Source organism: Tenrec ecaudatus, chromosome 16 (genome assembly GCF_050624435.1).
Source record: "Tenrec ecaudatus isolate mTenEca1 chromosome 16, mTenEca1.hap1, whole genome shotgun sequence".
Taxonomy (NCBI): Eukaryota; Metazoa; Chordata; class Mammalia; order Afrosoricida; family Tenrecidae; genus Tenrec; species Tenrec ecaudatus.
In genome coordinates, this window is record NC_134545.1 from 48,142,192 (window position 1) to 48,168,922 (window position 26,731).

Sequence of the window (26,731 nt, forward strand, 5' to 3'; positions counted from 1 at the left end):
CCACATGTGGCCCTTGGTCTGTAGTTTGAGGACCCCTGCTCTACAGCTCTCCTAACATTCTTCAGAGTGAGGGACCGCAGATTCCCCCAGAGGAAGTGTGGGAACAAGCCATAACCACTGATGTTTGGGACACAGGAATCCCTGGCAAAGCGAAGGATGCTACCCCTGTATAGTTTTTCCCAAAAGATCCTCCCCAGTTTCCCCATCAGCGTCAGTGTGCTTAAAGCTTGGGTCCATCAAAGGCTTACAACCCCTTATTAGGAAATTCCTCCAACATGGACTTTTGGTCCCTGTTAACTCCCCCGGTCACACCCCCATCTTACCAGGTAAAGAGAAAGATGGGTCTAATGGGCTGGGTAGATGCCTCAGGATAATGAACGGAGAATGCTCCCTCTGCAACCAGTAGTGGCAAATCCCTGGACCCCCTTGCGGACAATTGTGATGCTTTTAATCTGTTCCTGTGCTTACAGTGAACAAACAGGCATGGCTGACATGATTTTTATTTATTTCCTAAATACTTTATTTCCTGTGACACTAACTTCAAGGGCACTGCCATCTCCCAGTGTCAGGCTTGTCTCACTTAAACTGTTTAACTTTTTGTCCTGTGGTTTGCTTTTCCAGAAGATCTCAGGGTACCAATGTCTCCTGCACCACCATCCCCTTATCCATCCTTGGCCCTGGGTGTCCAATCCCTGTTAACAGAGTACGAAGGGTATGGAGCCAAAACCCCACCTCGCCCCTTTTGTCAGAAGGAAGCTAGTGATGTCGTCGCCCAGTACCCCCAAAATTTGGGTCATATCTCTTCAGGGGGGAGTGTTAGGCAGTCTAGCTTAGGGACCGGGGCGTCCATTGCCCATGCTCAGAAGTCTGAGCTACCTGCCCATGAAGGAGTAGTATACTGCGCATGCTCAGAGGCTCAGGTTTCCCGCCAGGAAGAGTAGGTACACCTGAGTAGGTTCTGCACCAATTGGGAGGCTAGGTAAATTCAATTCAGCCGATGGGGTCGACCAGGGGTCATCTACCACACCTCTCTGCGGGATAATTGAAAAGGCAGGGGCCCTGAGCCGAACACCCTCCTGAGACGGACCGGAGCTGGAGAGGAAGCCAGGCTGAACTCAATGGACTCACTGGGACACTCGTAGACTCACCGGGACACGGGTAATGTATTATTATCCATTTGTGTCTGTCTTTTCGCCTTTTCTTGCTGGTGTACGGGACTTGAGGTCTGACTGTGCCTGCCTTCCTGGTCTGGATTTCTGGGAGGGGCTGGGACGCCGTGGCCTGCAGGCTGGGAGGATTGTGATTTCGAGGCTTGGGTGTGCTCGGTGTTGGATTTCGAGGCTCGGGTGTGCTCGGTACTGGATTTCGAGGCTCAGGGGTGCCGCTCTGTGCTGGGTTTCCGAGGCTCGGGTGCGGCTCTGTGTTAGGTGCCGAGTCTCAGGGGTGGGCTCTGTGCTTGGTTCCGAGGCTCAGGGGTGCCGCTCTGTGCTGGGTTCCGAGGCTCAGGGGTGCCGCTCTGTGCTGGGTTCCAAGTTCAGGGATGGGCTCTGTGCTGGGTTCCGAGGCTCAGGGGTGCGCTCTGTGCTGGGTTCCGAGGCTCAGGGGTGCGGCTCTGTTCTGGGTTCCGAGGCTCAGGGGTGTTCTCTGTGCTGGGTTCCCGAGGCTCAGGGGTGCCGCTCTGTGCTGGGTTCTGAGGCTCAGGGGTGCCGCTCTGTGGTGAGTTACGAGGCTCAGGGGTGCGCTTTGTGATGGGTTTCGAAGTTCAGGGGTGCCGCTCTGTGCTGGGTTCCGAGGCTCAGGGGTGGGCTCTATGTTGGGTTCCGAGGCTGAGGGGTGCGCACTGTGCTGGTTTCCGAGGCTCAGGGGTGCGCTCTGTTCTAGGTTCCATGGCTCAGGGGTGCCGCTCTGCTGGATTCCGAGGCTCAGGGGTGCCGCTCTGTGCTGGGTTCAGAGGCTCAGGGGTGGGCTCTATGCTGGGTTCCGAGGCTCAGGGGTGCCGCTCTGTGATGGGTTCCGATGCTCAGGGGTGTGGCTCTGTGCTGGGTTCCAATGCTCAGGGGTGTGCTCTGTGCTGGGTTCCGAGGCTCAGGGGTGCGGCTCTGTTCTGGGTTCCGAGGCTCAGGGGTGCGCTCTGTGCTGGGTGGCGAGGCTCAGGGGTGGGCCCTGTGCTTGGTTCCGAGGCTCAGGGGTGCCCCTCTGTGCTGGGTTCCGAGGCTCAGGGGTGCGCTCTGTGCTGGGTCCCGAAGCTCAGGGGTGCCGCTCTGTGCTGGGCTCTGAGGCTCAGGGGTGTGCTCTGTGCTCGTTGGCGAGTCTCATGGGTGGGCACTGTGCTCTGTTCCGAGGCTCAGGGGTGCCGCTCTGTGCTGGGGTCCAAGGCTCAGGGATGTGCTCTGTGCTGGGTTCCGAGGCTCTTTAGCCCTGGGGGCTAGGGGGGAACAGCTGGTGGTTTGGAAGTGCTCAGTGGGTAACCACTCTGCTCCCAGGTCTCCTTTAAGAACCTAAAACTCCAAACTAAACTCACTGCCCTTGGTTCTATTCTGACTCACAGTGAGCCTCTAGGACAGGGTGGGATCTTCCACGTTCTTACACAGTTGGTGGCTTTCAACCACTGACCTTGCAGAGCAAAGCCCAACATTCAACCACCAACCCTCTCTGAAGGGTTTCTCTTCAGAAACTCAGGTCTGTTCAAAAAAATCTGGGCCTACAGGCCATGGCTTTGTCTGCAGCCTCTTGGCTGGCTGCGGGCGGCAAGTGCCAGCATCAATTGATGCTTTTGCCACCTCCTGCATTGGAGCTTAGGTGCCCTGGTGCCACAGTGGGCTGCTCACTGTAGCGTTGGTAGTTCAAAACCTCCAGTGGGGCCGCGGGAGAAAAGGGAGGTTTCTCCTCCAATAAGGGGTTATAGACTCAGAAACTCACAGGCTACTCTTTTTCCAGGATGACTGAGTCATCCTGGACTCGATGGCAGGGACTCTCTTTGGTTTTTGTTGGTTTGTTTTGCATTAGAACTTCATTTCTGAACACTACATTTAGAGAGGGCTCTCCTCTGGTGAACATCCTAAACTTGTGACTGAGTCTGAGTGGATTGAGCCTCCATTGGATTCTTTCTGGCCACTTGGCAAACACCTGCTAAGCCTTGCCCTCAGGCAGAATGTGTTTCAGAGTGAACGTTAACCTCTATCTTTGATAGCCCAGGCTTGTGCCCTCTCCCCGCCCCCCCAAACCCCGAACCCCGAGAATGAAAACCTTGAGGTTCCTGGGGTCACAAAATCTGGCATCTTACCCTGACTGTCTAGGTGGCTGCTTCCCTGAACCAATCTTGTCAACTTTTCTTTCTAGTAATGTGCCGCTCATGTTCTATGGTCCCACTGCAACTGTGCTTCTCTTGATCTGCTGCCACTCATGCTATTGTGGCAGCTTCCTCTTTCCAAGTCCAGTGTCACTCAGGGCTTTGGGGTCGGTGCCAATCCAGAGCGATCCAGTGGGACAGGGTAAAACTGTCCCTGTGGACTTGTGAGTCTGTAACTCCTTGCTAGAGGAGAATCTCTCCTCTTTCTGCTGTGCAGACCGACGGGTGGTTTTCAACTGCACAACGCAGAATTCTAGTTCTCTTTATATGCTTGGTTGCCAGCATGGCCTCTAGCCGATTGTCTCTCCTCTCCTGAGGAATTTGTACTCTTGAAGACCCTGTGTTTCTATAACTTATACTTGAATCGAGGGTCTCTTTAGTCCCCTCCCACACACAACAAGCTTGGACTTTTCTGGAGATTGTAATGGCTTAAAACTGCACCCCATCTCTTGCCCCAGAGAAGCCAAGTGGGGGTGGGGGCCCAGGGTTTGCACTTTCACATCAACAGTCAGCAAAAACAGCAAGGCATATTGGTGCAGGGTGGCAGGGCAGGGTGCGTCAGCCCGGGGCACAGATGAGAAGGCCCACTCCGAAGTCAAGTGACTTTCAATGGTCACCAAGACAGGAGCTCATGGTTCTCCATGTGGGCTCACATCCTTGGGCACTGGCCACGGACAGGTTTGGGTGTGCATGGGGCACTGCATGCTTTCGAAGGAGGGAGGTATGTACAAGTGGCAAGGTCACCCCTGGAGACACTGTTGGCAAGGGTCCTCAAACTTTTTAGAGGGGGCCAGTTTAGTGTCCCTCACACCGTTGGAGTGCCGGACTATTGGTTATTAAAAAAAAGTATGAACAAATTGCTACTTAAAATGTACGTCTCTTATTTGGAAGTAAAACAAAACGAAAAGAAAAAAAAACGGGCACAAACACCGGGCAGTCCGGATAAATGTCCTCCTCGGGCCACATGTGGCCCTTGGTCTGTAGTTTGAGGACCCCTGCTCTACAGCTCTCCTAACATTCTTCAGAGTGAGGGACCGCAGATTCCCCCAGAGGAAGTGTGGGAACAAGCCATAACCCCTGACGTTTGGGACACAGGAATCCCTGGCAAAGCGAAGGATGCTACCCCTGTATAGTTTTTCCCAAAAGATCCTCCCCAGTTTCCCCATCAGCGTCAGTGTGCTTTAAGCTTGGGTCCATCAAAGGCTTACAACCCCTTATTAGGAAATTCCTCCAACATGGACTTTTGGTCCCTGTTAACTCCCCCGGTCACACCCCCATCTTACCAGGTAAAGAGAAAGATGGGTCTAATGGGCTGGGTAGATGCCTCAGGATAATGAACGGAGAATGCTCCCTCTGCAACCAGTAGTGGCAAATCCCTGAACCCCCTTGCGGAAAATTGTGATGCTTTTAACCTGTTCCTGTGCTTACAGTGAACAAACAGGCATGGCTGACATGATTTTTATTTATTTCCTAAATACTTTATTTCCTGTGACACTAACTTCAAGGGCACTGCCATCTCCCAGTGTCAGGCTTGTCTCACTTAAACTGTTTAACTTTTTGTCCTGTGGTTTGCTTTTCCAGAAGTTCTCAGGGTACCAATGTCTCCTGCACCACCATCCCCTTATCCATCCTTGGCCCTGGGTGTCCAATCCCTGTTAACAGAGTACGAAGGGTATGGAGCCAAAACCCCACTTCGCCCCTTTTGTCAGAAGGAAGCTAGTGATGTCGTCGCCCAGTACCCCCAAAATTTGGGTCCATATCTCTTCAGGGGGGAGTGTTAGGCAGTCTAGCTTAGGGACCGGGGCGTCCATTGCCCATGCTCAGAAGTCTGAGCTACCTGCCCATGAAGGAGTAGTATACTGCGCATGCTCAGAGGCTCAGGTTTCCCGCCAGGAAGAGTAGGTACACCTGAGTAGGTTCTGCACCAATTGGGAGGCTAGGTAAATTCAATTCAGCCGATGGGGTCGACCAGGGGTCATCTACCACACCTCTCTGCGGGATAATTGAAAAGGCAGGGGCCCTGAGCCGAACACCGTTCTGAGACGGACCGGAGCTGGAGAGGAAGCCAGGCTGAACTCAATGGACTCACCGGGACACTCGTAGACTCACCGGGACACGGGTAATGTATTACTATCCATTTGTGTCTGTCTTTTTGCCTTTTCTTGCTGGTGTACGGGACTTGAGGTCTGACTGTGCCTCCCTTCCTGGTCTGGATTTCTGGGAGGGGCTGGGACGCCGTGGCGTGCAGGCTGGGAGGATTGTGATTTCGAGGCTTGGGTGTGCTCGGTGTTGGATTTCGAGGCTCGGGTGTGCTCGGTACTGGATTTCGAGGCTCAGGGGTGCCGCTCTGTGCTGGGTTTCCGAGGCTCGGGTGCGGCTCTGTGTTAGGTGCCGAGGCTCAGGGGTGGGCTCTGTGCTTGGTTCCGAGGCTCAGGGGTGCCGCTCTGTGCTGGGTTCCGAGGCTCAGGGGTGCCGCTCTGTGCTGGGTTCCAAGTTCAGGGATGGGCTCTGTGCTGGGTTCCGAGGCTCAGGGGTGCGCTCTGTGCTGGGATCCGAGGCTCAGCGGTGTGCTCTGCTCTAGGTTCCGAGGCACGGGTGCGCTCTGTGCTGGGTTTCGAGGTTCAGGCGTGCCGCTCTCTGCTGGGTTCCGAGGCTCAGGGGTGCTGCTCTGTGCTGGGTTCCGAGGCTCAGGGGTGGGCTCTGTGCTGGGATCCGAGGCTCAGGGGTGCCGCTCTGTGGTGGGTTACGAGGCTCAGGGGTGCGCTCTGTGCTGGGTTTCGAAGTTCAGGGGTGCCGCTCTGTGCTGGGTTCCGAGTTTCATGGGAGCCGCTCTGTGCTGGGTTCCGAGGCTCAGGGGTGCGCTCTGTGCTGGGTTCCGAGGCTCAGGGGTGCACTCTCTGATGGGTTCCGAGGCTCAGGGGTGCGCTCTGTGCTGGGTTACGAGGTTCAGGGGTTCCCCTCTGTGCTGGGTCCCGAGGCTCGTGTTCGGCTCTGTGTTAGGTGCCGAGGCTCATGGGTGGGCTCTGTGCTTGGTTCCGAGGCTCAGGGGTGCCGTTCTGTGCTGGGTTCCGAGGCTCAGGGGTGCCGCTCTGTGCTGGGTTCCAAGTTCAGGGATGGGCTCTGTGCTGGGTTCCGAGGCTCAGGGGTGCGCTCTGTGCCTGGTTCCGAGGCTCAGGGGTGCGCTCTGTTCTAGGTTCCGAGGCTCGGGTGCGCTCTGTGCTGGGTTTCGAGGTTCAGGGGTGCCGCTCTCTGCTGGGTTCTGAAGCCCAGGGGAGGGCTCTGTGCTGGGTTCCAAGGCTCATGGGTGCCGCTCTGTGCTGGGTAACTTGGCTCAGGGGTGCGCTCTGTGCTGGGTTTCGAAGTTGAGGGGTGCCGCTCGGTGCTGGGTTCCGAGGCTCAGGGGTGGGCTCTGTGATGGGTTCTGAGGCTGAGGGGTGCGCACTGTGCTGGGTTCCGAGGCTCAGGGGTGCCGCTCTCTGCTGGGTTCCGAGGCTCAGGGGTGCTGCTCTGTGCTGGGTTCCGAGGCTCAGGGGTGGGCTCTGTGCTGGGATCCGAGGCTCAGGGGTGCCGCTCTGTGATGGGTTCCGATGCTCAGGGGTGTGGCTCTGTGATGGGTTCCAAGGCTCAGGGGTGTGCTCTGTGCTGGGTTCCGAGGCTCAGGGGTGCGGCTCTGTTCTGGGTTCCGGGCTCAGGGGTGCGCTCTGTGCTGGGTGGCGAGGCTCAGGGGTGGGCTCTGTGCTTGGTTTGGAGGCTCAGGGGTGCCCCTCTGTGCTGGGTTCCGAGGCTCAGTGGTGCGGTCTGTGCTGGGTTCCGAAGCTCAGGGTTGTCGCTCTGTGCTGGGTTCTCAGGCTCAAAGGTGGGCTCTGTGCTGAGTTCCGAGGCTCAGGGTTGCCGCTCTGTGCTGGGTTCCGAGGCTCAAGGGTGGGGTCTGTGCTGAGTTCTGAGGCTCAGGGGTGCCGCTCTGTGCTGGGTTCCGAGGCTCAGGGGTGCGCTCTGTTCTAGGGTCCGAGGCTCAGGGGTGCGCTCTCTGCTGGGTTCCGAGGCTCAGGGGTGCTGCTCTGTGCTGGGTTCTGAGGCTCAGGGGTGGGCTCTGTGCTGGGATCCGAGGCTCAGGGGTGCCGCTCTGTGGTGGGTTACGAGGCTCAGGGGTGCGCTCTGTGCTTGGTTTCGAAGTTCAGGGGTGCCGCTCTGTGCTGGGTTTCAAGTTCAGGGGTGGGCTCTGTGCTGGGTTCAGAGACTCAGGGATGCGCTCTGTGCTGGGTTCCGAGGCTAAGGGGTGCGCTCTGTTCTAGATTCCGAGGCTCAGGTGTGCGCTCTGTGCTGGGTTTCGAGGTTCAGGGATGCCGCTCTCTGTTGGGTTCCGAAGCTCAGGGGTGGGCTCTGTGCTGGGTTCCGAGGCTCAGGGGTACGCTCTGTGCTGGGTTCCGAAGGCTCAGGGGTGCGCTCTGTGCTGGGTTCCGAGGCTCAGGGGTGCGGCTCTGTTCTGGGTTCTGAGGCTCAAGGGTGTTGTTGAGTGCTGGGTTCCGAGGTTCAGGGGTGCCGCTCTGTGCTGGGTTCTGAGGCTCAGGGGTGCCGCTCTGGGGTGAGTTATGAGGCACAGGGGTGCGCTCTGTGCTGGGTTTCGAAGTTCAGGGGTGCCGCTCTGTGCTGAGTTCCGAGGCTCAGGGGTGGGCTCTGTGCTGGGTTCCGAGGCTGAGGGGTGCGCACTGTGCTGGATTCCGAGGCTCATGGGTGCCGCTCTGTGCTGGGTTCCGAGTCTCAGGGGTGCCGCTCTGTGCTGGGTTCCGAGGTTCACGGGTGCCGCTCTGTGCTGGGTTCCGAGGCTCAGGGGTGCGCTCTGTGCTGGGTTCCGAGGCTCAGGGGTGCTCTCTGTGCTGGGTCCCGAGGCTCAGGGGTGCCGCTCTGTGCTGGGCTCTGAGGCTCAGGGGTGTGCTCTGTGCTCGTTGGCGAGTCTCATGGGTGGGCACTGTGCTCTGTTCCGAGGCTCAGGGGTGCCGCTCTGTGCTGGGTTCCGAGGCTCAGGGATGTGCTCTGTGCTGGGTTCCGAGGCTCTTTAGCCCAGGGGGCTAGGGGGGAACAGCTGGTGGTTTGGAAGTGCTCAGTGGGTAACCACTCTGCTCCCAGGTCTCCTTTAAGAACCTAAAACTCCAAACTAAACTCACTGCCCTTGGTTCTATTCTGACTCACAGTGAGCCTCTAGGACAGGGTGGGATCTTCCCCGTTCTTACACAGTTGGTGGCTTTCAACCACTGACCTTGCAGAGCAAAGCCCAACATTCAACCACCAACCCTCTCTGAAGGGTTTCTCTTCAGAAACTCAGGTCTGTTCAAAAAAATCTGGGCCTACAGGCCATGGCTTTTTCTGCAGCCTCTTGGCTGGCTGCGGGCGGCAAGTGCCAGCATCAATTGATGCTTTTGCCACCTCCTGCATTGGAGCTTAGGTGCCCTGGTGCCACAGTGGGCTGCTCACTGTAGCGTTGGTAGTTCAAAACCTCCAGTGGGGCCGCGGGAGAAAAGGGAGGTTTCTCCTCCAATAAGGGGTTATAGACTCAGAAACTCACAGGCTACTCTTTTTCCAGGATGACTGAGTCATCCTGGACTCGATGGCAGGGACTCTCTTTGGTTTTTGTTGGTTTGTTTTGCATTAGAACTTCATTTCTGAACACTACATTTAGAGAGGGCTCTCCTCTGGTGAACATCCTAAACTTGTGACTGAGTCTGAGTGGATTGAGCCTCCATTGGATTCTTTCTGGCCACTTGGCAACCAACTGATAAGCCTTGCCCTCAGGCAGAATGTGTTTCAGAGTGAACGTTAACCTCTATCTTTGATAGCCCAGGCTTGTGCCCTCTCCCCGCCCCCCCAAACCCCGAACCCCGAGAATGAAAACCTTGAGGTTCCTGGGGTCACAAAATCTGGCATCTTACCCTGACTATCTAGGTGGCTGCTTCCCTGAACCAATCTTGTCAACTTTTCTTTCTAGCAATGTGCCGCTCATGTTCTATGGTCCCACTGCAACTGTGCTTCTCTTGATCTGCTGCCACTCATGCTATTGTGGCAGCTTCCTCTTTCCAAGTCCAGTGTCACTCAGGGCTTTGGGGTCGGTGCCAATCCAGAGCGATCCAGTGGGACAGGGTAAAACTGTCCCTGTGGACTTGTGAGTCTGTAACTCCTTGCTAGAGGAGAATCTCTCCTCTTTCTGCTGTGCAGACCGGCGGGTGGTTTTCAACTGCACAACGCAGAATTCTAGTTCTCTTTAAATGCTTGGTTGCCAGCATGGCCTCTAGCCGATTGTCTCTCCTCTCCTGAGGAATTTGTACTCTTGAAGACCCTGTGTTTCTATAACTTATACTTGAATCGAGGGTCTCTTTAGTCCCCTCCCACACACAACAAGCTTGGACATTTCTGGAGATTGTAATGGCTTAAAACTGCACCCCATCTCTTGCCCCAGAGAAGCCAAGTGGGGGTGGGGGCCCAGGGTTTGCACTTTCACATCAACAGTCAGCAAAAACAGCAAGGCATATTGGTGCAGGGTGGCAGGGCAGGGTGCGTCAGCCCGGGGCACAGATGAGAAGGCCCACTCCGAAGTCAAGTGACTTTCAATGGTCACCAAGACAGGAGCTCATGGTTCTCCATGTGGGCTCACATCCTTGGGCACTGGCCACGGACAGGTTTGGGTGTGCATGGGGCACTGCATGCTTTCGAAGGAGGGAGGTATGTACAAGTGGCAAGGTCACCCCTGGAGACACTGTTGGCAAGGGTCCTCAAACTTTTTAGAGGGGGCCAGTTTAGTGTCCCTCACACCGTTGGAGTGCCGGACTATTGGTTATTAAAAAAAAGTATGAACAAATTGCTACTTAAAATGTACGTCTCTTATTTGGAAGTAAAACAAAACGATAAGAAAAAAACGGGCACAAACACCGGGCAGTCCGGATAAATGTCCTCCTCGGGCCACATGTGGCCCTTGGTCTGTAGTTTGAGGACCCCTGCTCTACAGCTCTCCTAACATTCTTCAGAGTGAGGGACCGCAGATTCCCCCAGAGGAAGTGTGGGAACAAGCCATAACCCCTGATGTTTGGGACACAGGAATCCCTGGCAAAGCGAAGGATGCTACCCCTGTATAGTTTTTCCCAAAAGATCCTCCCCAGTTTCCCCATCAGCGTCAGTGTGCTTAAAGCTTGGGTCCATCAAAGGCTTACAACCCCTTATTAGGAAATTCCTCCAACATGGACTTTTGGTCCCTGTTAACTCCCCCGGTCACACCCCCATCTTACCAGGTAAAGAGAAAGATGGGTCTAATGGGCTGGGTAGATGCCTCAGGATAATGAACGGAGAATGCTCCCTCTGCAACCAGTAGTGGCAAATCCCTGGACCCCCTTGCGGACAATTGTGATGCTTTTAACCTGTTCCTGTGCTTACAGTGAACAAACAGGCATGGCTGACATGATTTTTATTTATTTCCTAAATACTTTATTTCCTGTGACACTAACTTCAAGGGCACTGCCATCTCCCAGTGTCAGGCTTGTCTCACTTAAACTGTTTAACTTTTTGTCCTGTGGTTTGCTTTTCCAGAAGATCTCAGGGTACCAATGTCTCCTGCACCACCATCCCCTTATCCATCCTTGGCCCTGGGTGTCCAATCCCTGTTAACAGAGTACGAAGGGTATGGAGCCAAAACCCCACTTCGCCCCTTTTGTCAGAAGGAAGCTAGTGATGTCGTCGCCCAGTACCCCCAAAATTTGGGTCATATCTCTTCAGGGGGGAGTGTTAGGCAGTCTAGCTTAGGGACCGGGGCGTCCATTGCCCATGCTCAGAAGTCTGAGCTACCTGCCCATGAAGGAGTAGTATACTGCGCATGCTCAGAGGCTCAGGTTTCCCGCCAGGAAGAGTAGGTACACCTGAGTAGGTTCTGCACCAATTGGGAGGCTAGGTAAATTCAATTCAGCCGATGGGGTCGACCAGGGGTCATCTACCACACCTCTCTGCGGGATAATTGAAAAGGCAGGGGCCCAGAGCCGAACACCCTCCTGAGACGGACCGGAGCTGGAGAGGAAGCCAGGCTGAACTCAATGGACTCACTGGGACACTCGTAGACTCACCGGGACACGGGTAATGTATTATTATCCATTTGTGTCTGTCTTTTCGCCTTTTCTTGCTGGTGTACGGGACTTGAGGTCTGACTGTGCCTGCCTTCCTGGTCTGGATTTCTGGGAGGGGCTGGGACGCCGTGGCCTGCAGGCTGGGAGGATTGTGATTTCGAGGCTTGGGTGTGCTCGGTGTTGGATTTCGAGGCTCGGGTGTGCTCGGTACTGGATTTCGAGGCTCAGGGGTGCCGCTCTGTGCTGGGTTTCCGAGGCTCGGGTGCGGCTCTGTGTTAGGTGCCGAGTCTCAGGGGTGGGCTCTGTGCTTGGTTCCGAGGCTCAGGGGTGCCGCTCTGTGCTGGGTTCCGAGGCTCAGGGGTGCCGCTCTGTGCTGGGTTCCAAGTTCAGGGATGGGCTCTGTGCTGGGTTCCGAGGCTCAGGGGTGCGCTCTGTGCTGGGTTCCGAGGCTCAGGGGTGCGGCTCTGTTCTGGGTTCCGAGGCTCAGGGGTGTTCTCTGTGCTGGGTTCCCGAGGCTCAGGGGTGCCGCTCTGTGCTGGGTTCTGAGGCTCAGGGGTGCCGCTCTGTGGTGAGTTACGAGGCTCAGGGGTGCGCTTTGTGCTGGGTTTCGAAGTTCAGGGGTGCCGCTCTGTGCTGGGTTCCGAGGCTCAGGGGTGGGCTCTGTGTTGGGTTCCGAGGCTGAGGGGTGCGCACTGTGCTGGTTTCCGAGGCTCAGGGGTGCGCTCTGTTCTAGGTTCCATGGCTCAGGGATGCCTCTCTGCTGGATTCCGAGGCTCAGGGGTGCCGCTCTGTGCTGGGTTCAGAGGCTCAGGGATGGGCTCTGTGCTGGGTTCCGAGGCTCAGGGGTGCCGCTCTGTGATGGGTTCCGATGCTCAGGGGTGTGGCTCTGTGCTGGGTTCCAATGCTCAGGGGTGTGCTCTGTGCTGGGTTCCGAGGCTCAGGGGTGCGGCTCTGTTCTGGGTTCCGAGGCTCAGGGGTGCGCTCTGTGCTGGGTGGCGAGGCTCAGGGGTGGGCCCTGTGCTTGGTTCCGAGGCTCAGGGGTGCCCCTCTGTGCTGGGTTCCGAGGCTCAGGGGTGCGCTCTGTGCTGGGTCCCGAGGCTCAGGGGTGCCGCTCTGTGCTGGGCTCTGAGGCTCAGGGGTGTGCTCTGTGCTCGTTGGCGAGTCTCATGGGTGGGCACTGTGCTCTGTTCCGAGGCTCAGGGGTGCCGCTCTGTGCTGGGGTCCGAGGCTCAGGGATGTGCTCTGTGCTGGGTTCCGAGGCTCTTTAGCCCAGGGGGCTAGGGGGGAACAGCTGGTGGTTTGGAAGTGCTCAGTGGGTAACCACTCTGCTCCCAGGTCTCCTTTAAGAACCTAAAACTCCAAACTAAACTCACTGCCCTTGGTTCTATTCTGACTCACAGTGAGCCTCTAGGACAGGGTGGGATCTTCCACGTTCTTACACAGTTGGTGGCTTTCAACCACTGACCTTGCAGAGCAAAGCCCAACATTCAACCACCAACCCTCTCTGAAGGGTTTCTCTTCAGAAACTCAGGTCTGTTCAAAAAAATCTGGGCCTACAGGCCATGGCTTTGTCTGCAGCCTCTTGGCTGGCTGCGGGCGGCAAGTGCCAGCATCAATTGATGCTTTTGCCACCTCCTGCATTGGAGCTTAGGTGCCCTGGTGCCACAGTGGGCTGCTCACTGTAGCGTTGGTAGTTCAAAACCTCCAGTGGGGCCGCGGGAGAAAAGGGAGGTTTCTCCTCCAATAAGGGGTTATAGACTCAGAAACTCACAGGCTACTCTTTTTCCAGGATGACTGAGTCATCCTGGACTCGATGGCAGGGACTCTCTTTGGTTTTTGTTGGTTTGTTTTGCATTAGAACTTCATTTCTGAACACTACATTTAGAGAGGGCTCTCCTCTGGTGAACATCCTAAACTTGTGACTGAGTCTGAGTGGATTGAGCCTCCATTGGATTCTTTCTGGCCACTTGGCAACCAACTGATAAGCCTTGCCCTCAGGCAGAATGTGTTTCAGAGTGAACGTTAACCTCTATCTTTGATAGCCCAGGCTTGTGCCCTCTCCCCGCCCCCCCAAACCCCGAACCCCGAGAATGAAAACCTTGAGGTTCCTGGGGTCACAAAATCTGGCATCTTACCCTGACTATCTAGGTGGCTGCTTCCCTGAACCAATCTTGTCAACTTTTCTTTCTAGCAATGTGCCGCTCATGTTCTATGGTCCCACTGCAACTGTGCTTCTCTTGATCTGCTGCCACTCATGCTATTGTGGCAGCTTCCTCTTTCCAAGTCCAGTGTCACTCAGGGCTTTGGGGTCGGTGCCAATCCAGAGCTATCCAGTGGGACAGGGTAAAACTGTCCCTGTGGACTTGTGAGTCTGTAACTCCTTGCTAGAGGAGAATCTCTCCTCTTTCTGCTGTGCAGACCGGCGGGTGGTTTTCAACTGCACAACGCAGAATTCTAGTTCTCTTTAAATGCTTGGTTGCCAGCATGGCCTCTAGCCGATTGTCTCTCCTCTCCTGAGGAATTTGTACTCTTGAAGACCCTGTGTTTCTATAACTTATACTTGAATCGAGGGTCTCTTTAGTCCCCTCCCACACACAACAAGCTTGGACTTTTCTGGAGATTGTAATGGCTTAAAACTGCACCCCATCTCTTGCCCCAGAGAAGCCAAGTGGGGGTGGGGGCCCAGGGTTTGCACTTTCACATCAACAGTCAGCAAAAACAGCAAGGCATATTGGTGCAGGGTGGCAGGGCAGGGTGCGTCAGCCCGGGGCACAGATGAGAAGGCCCGCTCCGAAGTCAAGTGACTTTCAATGGTCACCAAGACAGGAGCTCATGGTTCTCCATGTGGGCTCACATCCTTGGGCACTGGCCACGGACAGGTTTGGGTGTGCATGGGGCACTGCATGCTTTCGAAGGAGGGAGGTATGTACAAGTGGCAAGGTCACCCCTGGAGACACTGTTGGCAAGGGTCCTCAAACTTTTTAGAGGGGGCCAGTTTAGTGTCCCTCACACCGTTGGAGTGCCGGACTATTGGTTATTAAAAAAAAGTATGAACAAATTGCTACTTAAAATGTACGTCTCTTATTTGGAAGTAAAACAAAACGAAACGAAAAAAAAAACGGGCACAAACACCGGGCAGTCCGGATAAATGTCCTCCTCGGGCCACATGTGGCCCTTGGTCTGTAGTTTGAGGACCCCTGCTCTACAGCTCTCCTAACATTCTTCAGAGTGAGGGACCGCAGATTCCCCCAGAGGAAGTGTGGGAACAAGCCATAACCCCTGATGTTTGGGACACAGGAATCCCTGGCAAAGCGAAGGATGCTACCCCTGTATAGTTTTTCCCAAAAGATCCTCCCCAGTTTCCCCATCAGCGTCAGTGTGCTTAAAGCTTGGGTCCATCAAAGGCTTACAACCCCTTATTAGGAAATTCCTCCAACATGGACTTTTGGTCCCTGTTAACTCCCCCGGTCACACCCCCATCTTACCAGGTAAAGAGAAAGATGGGTCTAATGGGCTGGGTAGATGCCTCAGGATAATGAACGGAGAATGCTCCCTCTGCAACCAGTAGTGGCAAATCCCTGGACCCCCTTGCGGACAATTGTGATGCTTTTAACCTGTTCCTGTGCTTACAGTGAACAAACAGGCATGGCTGACATGATTTTTATTTATTTCCTAAATACTTTATTTCCTGTGACACTAACTTCAAGGGCACTGCCATCTCCCAGTGTCAGGCTTGTCTCACTTAAACTGTTTAACTTTTTGTCCTGTGGTTTGCTTTTCCAGAAGATCTCAGGGTACCAATGTCTCCTGCACCACCATCCCCTTATCCATCCTTGGCCCTGGGTGTCCAATCCCTGTTAACAGAGTACGAAGGGTATGGAGCCAAAACCCCACTTCGCCCCTTTTGTCAGAAGGAAGCTAGTGATGTCGTCGCCCAGTACCCCCAAAATTTGGGTCATATCTCTTCAGGGGGGAGTGTTAGGCAGTCTAGCTTAGGGACCGGGGCGTCCATTGCCCATGCTCAGAAGTCTGAGCTACCTGCCCATGAAGGAGTAGTATACTGCGCATGCTCAGAGGCTCAGGTTTCCCGCCAGGAAGAGTAGGTACACCTGAGTAGGTTCTGCACCAATTGGGAGGCTAGGTAAATTCAATTCAGCCGATGGGGTCGACCAGGGGTCATCTACCACACCTCTCTGCGGGATAATTGAAAAGGCAGGGGCCCAGAGCCGAACACCCTCCTGAGACGGACCGGAGCTGGAGAGGAAGCCAGGCTGAACTCAATGGACTCACTGGGACACTCGTAGACTCACCGGGACACGGGTAATGTATTATTATCCATTTGTGTCTGTCTTTTCGCCTTTTCTTGCTGGTGTACGGGACTTGAGGTCTGACTGTGCCTGCCTTCCTGGTCTGGATTTCTGGGAGGGGCTGGGACGCCGTGGCCTGCAGGCTGGGAGGATTGTGATTTCGAGGCTTGGGTGTGCTCGGTGTTGGATTTCGAGGCTCGGGTGTGCTCGGTACTGGATTTCGAGGCTCAGGGGTGCCGCTCTGTGCTGGGTTTCCGAGGCTCGGGTGCGGCTCTGTGTTAGGTGCCGAGTCTCAGGGGTGGGCTCTGTGCTTGGTTCCGAGGCTCAGGGGTGCCGCTCTGTGCTGGGTTCCGAGGCTCAGGGGTGCCGCTCTGTGCTGGGTTCCAAGTTCAGGGATGGGCTCTGTGCTGGGTTCCGAGGCTCAGGGGTGCGCTCTGTGCTGGGTTCCGAGGCTCAGGGGTGCGGCTCTGTTCTGGGTTCCGAGGCTCAGGGGTGTTCTCTGTGCTGGGTTCCCGAGGCTCAGGGGTGCCACTCTGTGCTGGGTTCTGAGGCTCAGGGGTGCCGCTCTGTGGTGAGTTACGAGGCTCAGGGGTGCGCTTTGTGCTGGGTTTCGAAGTTCAGGGGTGCCGCTCTGTGCTGGGTTCCGAGGCTCAGGGGTGGGCTCTGTGTTGGGTTCCGAGGCTGAGGGGTGCGCACTGTGCTGGTTTCCGAGGCTCAGGGGTGCGCTCTGTTCTAGGTTCCATGGCTCAGGGATGCCGCTCTGCTGGATTCCGAGGCTCAGGGGTGCCGCTCTGTGCTGGGTTCAGAGGCTCAGGGGTGGGCTCTGTGCTGGGTTCCGAGGCTCAGGGGTGCCGCTCTGTGATGGGTTCCGATGCTCAGGGGTGTGGCTCTGTGCTGGGTTCCAATGCTCAGGGGTGTGCTCTGTGCTGGGTTCCGAGGCTCAGGGGTGCGGCTCTGTTCTGGGTTCCGAGGCTCAGGGGTGCGCTCTGTGCTGGGTGGCGAGGCTCAGGGGTGGGCCCTGTGCTTGGTTCCGAGGCTCAGGGGTGCCCCTCTGTGCTGGGTTCCGAGGCTCAGGGGTGCGCTCTGTGCTGGGTCCCGAGGCTCAGGGGTGCCGCTCTGTGCTGGGCTCTGAGGCTCAGGGGTGTGCTCTGTGCTCGTTGGCGAGTCTCATGGGTGGGCACTGTGCTCTGTTCCGAGGCTCAGGGGTGCCGCTCTGTGCTGGGGTCCGAGGCTCAGGGATGTGCTCTGTGCTGGGTTCCGAGGCTCTTTAGCCCAGGGGGCTAGGGGGGAACAGCTGGTGGTTTGGAAATGCTCAGTGGGTAACCACTCTGCTCCCAGGTCTCCTTTAAGAACCTAAAACTCCAAACTAAACTCACTGCCCTTGGTTCTATTCTGACTCACAGTGAGCCTCTAGGACAGGGTGGGATCTTCCACGTTCTTACACAGTTGGTGGCTTTCAACCACTGACCTTGCAGAGCAAAGCCCAACATTCAACCACCAACCCTCTCTGAAGGGTTTCTCTTCAGAAACTCAGGTCTGTTCAAAAAAATCTGGGCCTACAGGCCATGGCTTTGTCTGCAGCCTCTTGGCTGGCTGCGGGCGGCAAGTGCCAGCATCAATTGATGCTTTTGCCACCTCCTGCATTGGAGCTTAGGTGCCCTGGTGCCACAGTGGGCTGCTCACTGTAGCGTTGGTAGTTCAAAACCTCCAGTGGGGCCGCGGGAGAAAAGGGAGGTTTCTCCTCCAATAAGGGGTTATAGACTCAGAAACTCACAGGCTACTCTTTTTCCAGGATGACTGAGTCATCCTGGACTCGATGGCAGGGACTCTCTTTGGTTTTTGTTGGTTTGTTTTGCATTAGAACTTCATTTCTCAACACTACATTTAGAGAAGGCTCTCCTCTGGTGAACATCCTAAACTTGTGACTGAGTCTGAGTGGATTGAGCCTCCATTGGATTCTTTCTGGCCACTTGGCAACCACCTGCTAAGCCTTGCCCTCAGGCAGAATGTGTTTCAGAGTGAACGTTAACCTCTATCTTTGATAGCCCAGGCTTGTGCCCTCTCCCCGCCCCCCCAAACCCCGAACACCGAGAATGAAAACCTTGAGGTTCCTGGGGTCACAAAATCTGGCATCTTACCCTGACTGTCTAGGTGGCTGCTTCCCTGAACCAATCTTGTCAACTTTTCTTTCTAACAATGTGCCGCTCATGTTCTATGGTCCCACTGCAACTGTGCTTCTCTTGATCTGCTGCCACTCATGCTATTGTGGCAGCTTCCTCTTTCCAAGTCCAGTGTCACTCAGGGCTTTGGGGTCGGTGCCAATCCAGAGCGATCCAGTGGGACAGGGTAAAACTGTCCCTGTGGACTTGTGAGTCTGTAACTCCTTGCTAGAGGAGAATCTCTCCTCTTTCTGCTGTGCAGACCGGCGGGTGGTTTTCAACTGCACAACGCAGAATTCTAGTTCTCTTTAAATGCTTGGTTGCCAGCATGGCCTCTAGCCGATTGTCTCTCCTCTCCGGAGGAACTTTGTACTCTTGAAGACGCTGTGTTTCTATAACTTATACTTGAATCGAGGGTCTCTTTAGTCCCCTCCCACACACAACAAGCTTGGACTTTTCTGGAGATTGTAATGGCTTAAAACTGCACCCCATCTCTTACCCCAGAGAAGCCAAGTGGGGGTGGGGGCCCAGTGTTTGCACTTTCACATCAACAGTCAGCAAAAACAGCAAGGCATATTGGTGCAGGGTGGCAGGGCAGGGTGCGTCAGCCCGGGGCACAGATGAGAAGGCCCGCTCCGAAGTCAAGTGACTTTCAATGGTCACCAAGACAGGAGCTCATGATTCTCCATGTGGGCTCACATCCTTGGGCACTGGCCACGGACAGGTTTGGGTGTGCATGGGGCACTGCATGCTTTCGAAGGAGGGAGGTATGTACAAGTGGCAAGGTCACCCCTGGAGACACTGTTGGCAAGGGTCCTCAAACTTTTTAGAGGGGGCCAGTTTAGTGTCCCTCACACCGTTGGAGTGCCGGACTATTGGTTATTAAAAAAAAGTATGAACAAATTGCTACTTAAAATGTACGTCTCTTATTTGGAAGTAAAACAAAATGAAAAGAAAAAAAAAACGGGCACAAACACCGGGCAGTCCGGATAAATGTCCTCCTCGGGCCACATGTGGCCCTTGGTCTGTAGTTTGAGGACCCCTGCTCTACAGCTCTCCTAACATTCTTCAGAGTGAGGGACCGCAGATTCCCCCAGAGGAAGTGTGGGAACAAGCCATAACCCCTGACGTTTGGGACACAGGAATCCCTGGCAAAGCGAAGGATGCTACCCCTGTATAGTTTTTCCCAAAAGATCCTCCCCAGTTTCACATCAGCGTCAGTGTGCTTTAAGCTTGGGTCCATCAAAGGCTTACAACCCCTTATTAGGAAGTTCCTCCAACATGGACTTTTGGTCCCTGTTAACTCCCCCGGTCACACCCCCATCTTACCAGGTAAAGAGAAAGATGGGTCTAATGGGCTGGGTAGATGCCTCAGGATTATGAACGGAGAATGCTCCCTCTGCAACCAGTAGTGGCAAATCCCTGGACCCCCTTGCGGACAATTGTGATGCTTTTAACCTGTTCCTGTGCTTACAGTGAACAAACAGGCATGGCTGACATGATTTTTATTTATTTCCTAAATACTTTATTTCCTGTGACACTAACTTCAAGGGCACTGCCATCTCCCAGTGTCAGGCTTGTCTCACTTAAACTGTTTAACTTTTTGTCCTGTGGTTTGCTTTTCCAGAAGTTCTCAGGGTACCAATGTCTCCTGCACCACCATCCCCTTATCCATCCTTGGCCCTGGGTGTCCAATCCCTGTTAACAGAGTACGAAGGGTATGGAGCCAAAACCCCACTCGCCCCTTTTGTCAGAAGGAAGCTAGTGATGTCGTCGCCCAGTACCCCCAAAATTTGGGTCCATATCTCTTCAGGGGGGAGTGTTAGGCAGTCTAGCTTAGGGACCGGGGCGTCCATTGCCCATGCTCAGAAGTCTGAGCTACCTGCCCATGAAGGAGTAGTATACTGCGCATGCTCAGAGGCTCAGGTTTCCCGCCAGGAAAAGTAGGTACACCTGAGTAGGTTCTGCACCAATTGGGAGGCTAGGTAAATTCAATTCAGCCGATGGGGTCGACCAGGGGTCATCTACCACACCTCTCTGCGGGATAATTGAAAAGGCAGGGGCCCTGAGCCGAACACCCTCCTGAGACGGCCCGGAGCTGGAGAGGAAGCCAGGTTGAACTCAATGGACTCACCGGGACACTCGTAGACTCACCGGGACACGGGTAATGTATTACTATCCATTTGTGTCTGTCTTTTCGCCTTTTCTTGCTGGTGTATGGGACTTGAGGTCTGACTGTGCCTGCCTTCCTGGTCTGGATTTCTGGGAGGGGCTGGGACGCCGTGGCCTGCAGGCTGGGAGGATTGTGATTTCGAGGCTTGGGTGTGCACCGTGTTGCATTTCGAGGCTCGGGTGTGCTCGGTTCTGGATTTCGAGGCTCAGGGGTGCCGCTCTGTGCTGGGTTTCCGAGGCTCGGGTGCGGCTCTGTGTTAGGTGCCGAGGCTCAGGGGTGGGCTCTGTGCTTGGTTCCGAGGCTCAGGGGTGCCGCTCTGTGCTGGGTTCCGAGGCTCAGGGGTGCCGCTCTGTGCTGGGTTCCAAGTTCAGGGATGGGCTCTCTGCTGGGTTCCGAGGCTCAGGGGTGCGCTCTTGCTGGGTTCCGAGACTCAGGGTTGCGCTCTGTTCTAGGTTCCGAGACTCGGGTGCGCTCTGTGCTGGGTTTCGGGGTTCAGGGGTGTCGCTCTCTGCTGGGTTCCGAAGCTCAGGGGTGGGCTCTGTGCTGGGTTCCAAGGCTCAGGGGTGCCGCTCTGTGGTGGGTTACGAGGCTCACGGGTGCGCTCTATGCTGGGTTTCGAAGTTCAGGGGTGCCGCTCTTTGCTGGGTTCCGAGGCTCAGGGGTGGGCTCTGTGCTGGGTTCTGAGGCTGAGGGGTGGGCTCTGTGCTGGGTTCCGAGGCTCAGGGTTGCGCTCTGTTCTAGGTTCCGAGGCTTGGGTGCGCTCTGTACTGGGTTTCGAGGTTCAGGGGTGTCGCTCTCTGCTGGGTTCCGAAGCTCATGGGTGGGCTTTGTGCTGGGTTCCAAGGCTCAGGGGTGCCGCTCTGTGGTGGGTTACGAGGCTCAGGGGTGCGCTCTATGCTGGGTTTCGAAGTTCAGGGGTGCCGCTCTGTGCTGGGTTCCGAGGCTCACGGGAGGGCTCTGTGCTGGGTTCTGAGGCTGAGGGGTGCGCACTGTGCTGGGTCCCGAGGCTGAGGGGTGCCGCTCTCTGTTGGGTTCCGAGGCTCAGGCGTGCCGCTCTGTGCTGGGTTCCGAGGCTCAGGGGTGGGCTCTGTGGTGGGTTCCGAGGCTCAGGGATGCCGCTCTGTGATGGGTTCCGATGCTCAGGGGTGTGGCTCTGTGCTGGGTTCCAAGGCTCAGGGGTGCCGCTCTGTGATGGGTTATGAGGCTCAGGGGTGCGCTCTGTGCCGGGTTCCAAGTTCAGGGATGGGCTCTGTGCTGGGTTCCGAGGCTCAGGGTGCGCTCTGTGCTGGGTTCCGAGGCTCAGGGGTGCGCTCTGTTCTAGGTTCCGAGGCTCAGGGGTGCGCTCTGTGCTGGGTTTCGAGGTTTAGGGGTGCCGCTCTCTACTGGGTTCCGAAGCTCAGGGGTGGGCTCTGTGCTGGGTTCCAAGGCTCAGGGGTACCGCTCTGTGGTGGGTTACGAGGCTCAGGGGTGCGCTCTGTGCTGGGTTTCGAAGTTCAGGGGTGCCGCTCTGTACTGGGTTCCGAGGCTCAGGGGTGGGCTCTGTGCTGGGTTCTGAGGCTGAGGGGTGCCGCTCTCTGCTGTGTTCCGAGGCTCAGGGGTGCCGCTCTGTGCTGGATTCCGATGCTCAGGGGTGGGCTCTATGTTGGGTTCCGAGGCTCAGGGGTGCCGCTCTGTGATGGGTTCCGATGCTCAGGGGTGTGGCTCTGTGGTGGGTTCCAAGGCTCAGGGGTGTGCCCTGTGCTGGGTTCCGAGGCTCGTGGGTGCCGCTCTGTGGTGAGTTACGAGGCTCAGGGGTGCGCTCTGTGCTGGGTGGCGAGGCTCAGGGGTGGGCTCTGTGCTTGGTTCCGAGGCTCAGGGGTGCCCCTCTGTGCTGGGTTCCGAGGCTCAGGGTTGCGGTCTGTGCTGAGTTCCGAGGCTCAGGGTAGCCGCTCTGTGCTGGGTTCCAAGGCTCAAGGATGGGCTCTGTGCTGAGGTCTGAGGCTCAGGGGTGCCGTTCTGTGCTGGGTTCTGAGGCTCAGGGGTGCGCTCTGTATTTGGTTTCGAGGTTCAAGGGTGCCGCTCTGTGCTGGGTTTCAAGTTCAGGGGTGATCTCTGTGCTGGGTTCCGAGGCTCAGGGGAGCGCTCTGTGCTGGGTTCCGAGGCTCAGGGGTGCGCTCTGTTCTAGGTTCCGAGGCTCAGGGGTGCGCTCTGTGCTGGGTTTCGAGGTTCAGGGGTGCCGCTCTCTGTTGGGTTCCGAAGCTCAGGGGTGGGCTCTGTGCTGGGTTCCGAGGCTCAGGGGTACGGCTCTGTGCTGGGTTCAGAGGCTCAGGGTTGCACTCTGTGCTGGGTTCTGAGGCTCAGGGTTGCCGCTCTCTGCTGGGTCCCGAGGCTCAGGGGGGCCGCTCTGTGCTGGGTTCCGAGGCTCAGGGATGTGCTCTGTGCTGGGTTCCGAGGCTCTTCAGCCCAGGGGGCTAGGGGGGAACAGCTTGTGGTGTGGAAGTGCTCAGTGGGTAACCACTCTGCTCCCAGGTCTCCTTTAAGAACCTAAAACTCCAAACTAAACTCACTGCCCTTGGTTCTATTCTGACTCACAGTGAGCCTCTTGGACAGGGTTGCATCTTGCACGTTCTTACACAGTTGGTGGCTTTCAACCACTGACCTTGCAGAGCAAAGCCCAACATTCAACCACCAACCCTCTCTGAAGGGTTTCTCTTCAGAAACTCAGGTCTGTTCAAAAAAATCTGGGCCTACAGGCCATGGCTTTGTCTGCAGCCTCTTGGCTGGCTGCGGGCGGCAAGTGCCAGCATCAATTGATGCTTTTGCCACCTCCTGCATTGGAGCTTAGGTGCCCTGGTGCCACAATGGGCTGCTCACTGTAGCGTTGGTAGTTCAAAACCTCCAGTGGGGCCGCGGGAGAAAAGGGAGGTTTCTCCTCCAATAAGGGGTTATAGACTCAGAAACTCACAGGCTACTCTTTTTCCAGGATGACTGAGTCATCCTGGACTCGATGGCAGGGACTCTCTTTGGTTTTTGTTGGTTTGTTTTGCATTAGAACTTCATTTCTGAACACTACATTTAGAGAGGGCTCTCCTCTGGTGAACATCCTAAACTTGTGACTGAGTCTGAGTGGATTGAGCCTCCATTGGATTCTTTCTGGCCACTTGGCAACCACCTGCAAGCCTTGCCCTCAGGCAGAATGTGTTTCAGAGTGAACGTTAACCTCTATCTTTGATAGCCCAGGCTTGTGCCCTCTCCCCGCCCCCCCAAACCCCGAACACCGAGAATGAAAACCTTGAGGTTCCTGGGGTCACAAAATCTGGCATCTTACCCTGACTGTCTAGGTGGCTGCTTCCCTGAACCAATCTTGTCAACTTTTCTTTCTAACAATGTGCCGCTCATGTTCTATGGTCCCACTGCAACTGTGCTTCTCTTGATCTGCTGCCACTCATGCTATTGTGGCAGCTTCCTCTTTCCAAGTCCAGTGTCACTCAGGGCTTTGGGGTCGGTGCCAATCCAGAGCGATCCAGTGGGACAGGGTAAAACTGTCCCTGTGGACTTGTGAGTCTGTAACTCCTTGCTAGAGGAGAATCTCTCCTCTTTCTGCTGTGCAGACCGGCGGGTGGTTTTCAACTGCACAACGCAGAATTCTAGTTCTCTTTAAATGCTTGGTTGCCAGCATGGCCTCTAGCCGATTGTCTCTCCTCTCCGGTGGAACTTTGTACTCTTGAAGACGCTGTGTTTCTATAACTTATACTTGAATCGAGGGTCTCTTTAGTCCCCTCCCACACAAAACAAGCTTGGACTTTTCTGGAGATTGTAATGGCTTAAAACTGCACCCCATCTCTTGCCCCAGAGAAGCCAAGTGGGGGTGGGGGCCCAGGGTTTGCACTTTCACATCAACAGTCAGCAAAAACAGCAAGGCATATTGGTGCAGGGTGGCAGGGCAGGGTGCGTCAGCCCGGGGCACAGATGAGAAGGCCCGCTCCGAAGTCAAGTGACTTTCAATGGTCACCAAGACAGGAGCTCATGATTCTCCATGTGGGCTCACATCCTTGGGCACTGGCCACGGACAGGTTTGGGTGTGCATGGGGCACTGCATGCTTTCGAAGGAGGGAGGTATGTACAAGTGGCAAGGTCACCCCTGGAGACACTGTTGGCAAGGGTCCTCAAACTTTTTAGAGGGGGCCAGTTTAGTGTCCCTCACACCGTTGGAGTGCCGGACTATTGGTTATTAAAAAAAAGTATGAACAAATTGCTACTTAAAATGTACGTCTCTTATTTGGAAGTAAAACATAATGAATAGAAAAAAAAAACGGGCACAAACACCGGGCAGTCCGGATAAATGTCCTCCTCGGGCCACATGTGGCCCTTGGTCTGTAGTTTGAGGACCCCTGCTCTACAGCTCTCCTAACATTCTTCAGAGTGAGGGACCGCAGATTCCCCCAGAGGAAGTGTGGGAACAAGCCATAACCCCTGACGTTTGGGACACAGGAATCCCTGGCAAAGCGAAGGATGCTACCCCTGTATAGTTTTTCCCAAAAGATCCTCCCCAGTTTCCCCATCAGCGTCAGTGTGCTTTAAGCTTGGGTCCATCAAAGGCTTACAACCCCTTATTAGGAAATTCCTCCAACATGGACTTTTGGTCCCTGTTAACTCCCCCGGACACACCCCCATCTTACCAGGTAAAGAGAAAGATGGGTCTAATGGGCTGGGTAGATGCCTCAGGATAATGAACGGAGAATGCTCCCTCTGCAACCAGTAGTGGCAAATCCCTGGACCCCCTTGCGGACAATTGTGATGCTTTTAACCTGTTCCTGTGCTTACAGTGAACAAACAGGCATGGCTGACATGATTTTTATTTATTTCCTAAATACTTTATTTCCTGTGACACTAACTTCAAGGGCACTGCCATCTCCCAGTGTCAGGCTTGTCTCACTTAAACTGTTTAACTTTTTGTCCTGTGGTTTGCTTTTCCAGAAGTTCTCAGGGTACCAATGTCTCCTGCACCACCATCCCCTTATCCATCCTTGGCCCTGGGTGTCCAATCCCTGTTAACAGAGTACGAAGGGTATGGAGCCAAAACCACACTCGCCCCTTTTGTCAGAAGGAAGCTAGTGATGTCGTCGCCCAGTACCCCCAAAATTTGGGTCCATATCTCTTCAGGGGGGAGTGTTAGGCAGTCTAGCTTAGGGACCGGGGCGTCCATTGCCCATGCTCAGAAGTCTGAGCTACCTGCCCATGAAGGAGTAGTATACTGCGCATGCTCAGAGGCTCAGGTTTCCCGCCAGGAAAAGTAGGTACACCTGAGTAGGTTCTGCACCAATTGGGAGGCTAGGTAAATTCAATTCAGCCGATGGGGTCGACCAGGGGTCATCTACCACACCTCTCTGCGGGATAATTGAAAAGGCAGGGGCCCTGAGCCGAACACCCTCCTGAGACGGCCCGGAGCTGGAGAGGAAGCCAGGCTGAACTCAATGGACTCACCGGGACACTCGTAGACTCACCGGGACACGGGTAATGTATTACTATCCATTTGTGTCTGTCTTTTCGCCTTTTCTTGCTGGTGTACGGGACTTGAGGTCTGACTGTGCCTGCCTTCCTGGTCTGGATTTCTGGGAGGGGCTGGGACGCCGTGGCCTGCAGGCTGGGAGGATTGTGATTTCGAGGCTTGGGTGTGCACGGTGTTGCATTTCGAGGCTCGGGTGTGCTCGGTTCTGGATTTCGAGGCTCAGGGGTGCCGCTCTGTGCTGGGTTTCCGAGGCTCGGGTGCGGCTCTGTGTTAGGTGCCGAGGCTCAGGGGTGGGCTCTGTGCTTGGTTCCGAGGCTCAGGGGTGCCGCTCTGTGCTGGGTTCCGAGGCTCAGGGGTGCCGCTCTGTGCTGGGTTCCAAGTTCAGAGATGGGCTCTGTGCTGGGTTCCGAGGCTCAGGGGTGCGCTCTTGCTGGGTTCCGAGACTCAGGGTTGCGCTCTGTTCTAGGTTCCGAGACTCGGGTGCGCTCTGTGCTGGGTTTCGGGGTTCAGGGGTGTCGCTCTCTGCTGGGTTCCGAAGCTCAGGGGTGGGCTCTGTGCTGGGTTCCAAGGCTCAGGGGTGCCGCTCTGTGGTGGGTTACGAGGCTCAGGGGTGCGCTCTGTGCTGGGTTTCGAAGTTCAGGGGTGCCGCTATGTGCTGGGTTCCGAGGCTCAGGGGTGGGCTCTGTGCTGGGTTCTGAGGCTGAGGGGTGCGCATTGTGCTAGGTTCCGAGGCTCAGGGGTGCCGCTATCTGCTGGGTTCCGAGGCTCAGGGGTGCCGCTCTGTGCTGGGTTCCGAGGCTCAGGGGTGGGCTCTGTGCTGGGTTCCGAGGCTCAGGGTTGCGCTCTGTTCTAGGTTCCGAGGCTTGGGTGCGCTCTGTGCTGGGTTTCGAGGTTCAGGGGTGTCGCTCTCTGCTGGGTTCCGAAGCTCAGGGGTGGGCTCTGTGCTGGGTTCCAAGGCTCAGGGGTGCCGCTCTGTGGTGGGTTACGAGGCTCACGGGTGCGCTCTATGCTGGGTTTCGAAGTTCAGGGGTGCCGCTCTTTGCTGGGTTCCGAGGCTCAGGGGTGGGCTCTGTGCTGGGTTCTGAGGCTGAGGGGTGCGCATTGTGCTAGGTTCTGAGGCTCAGGGGTGCCGCTATCTGCTGGGTTCCGAGGCTCAGGG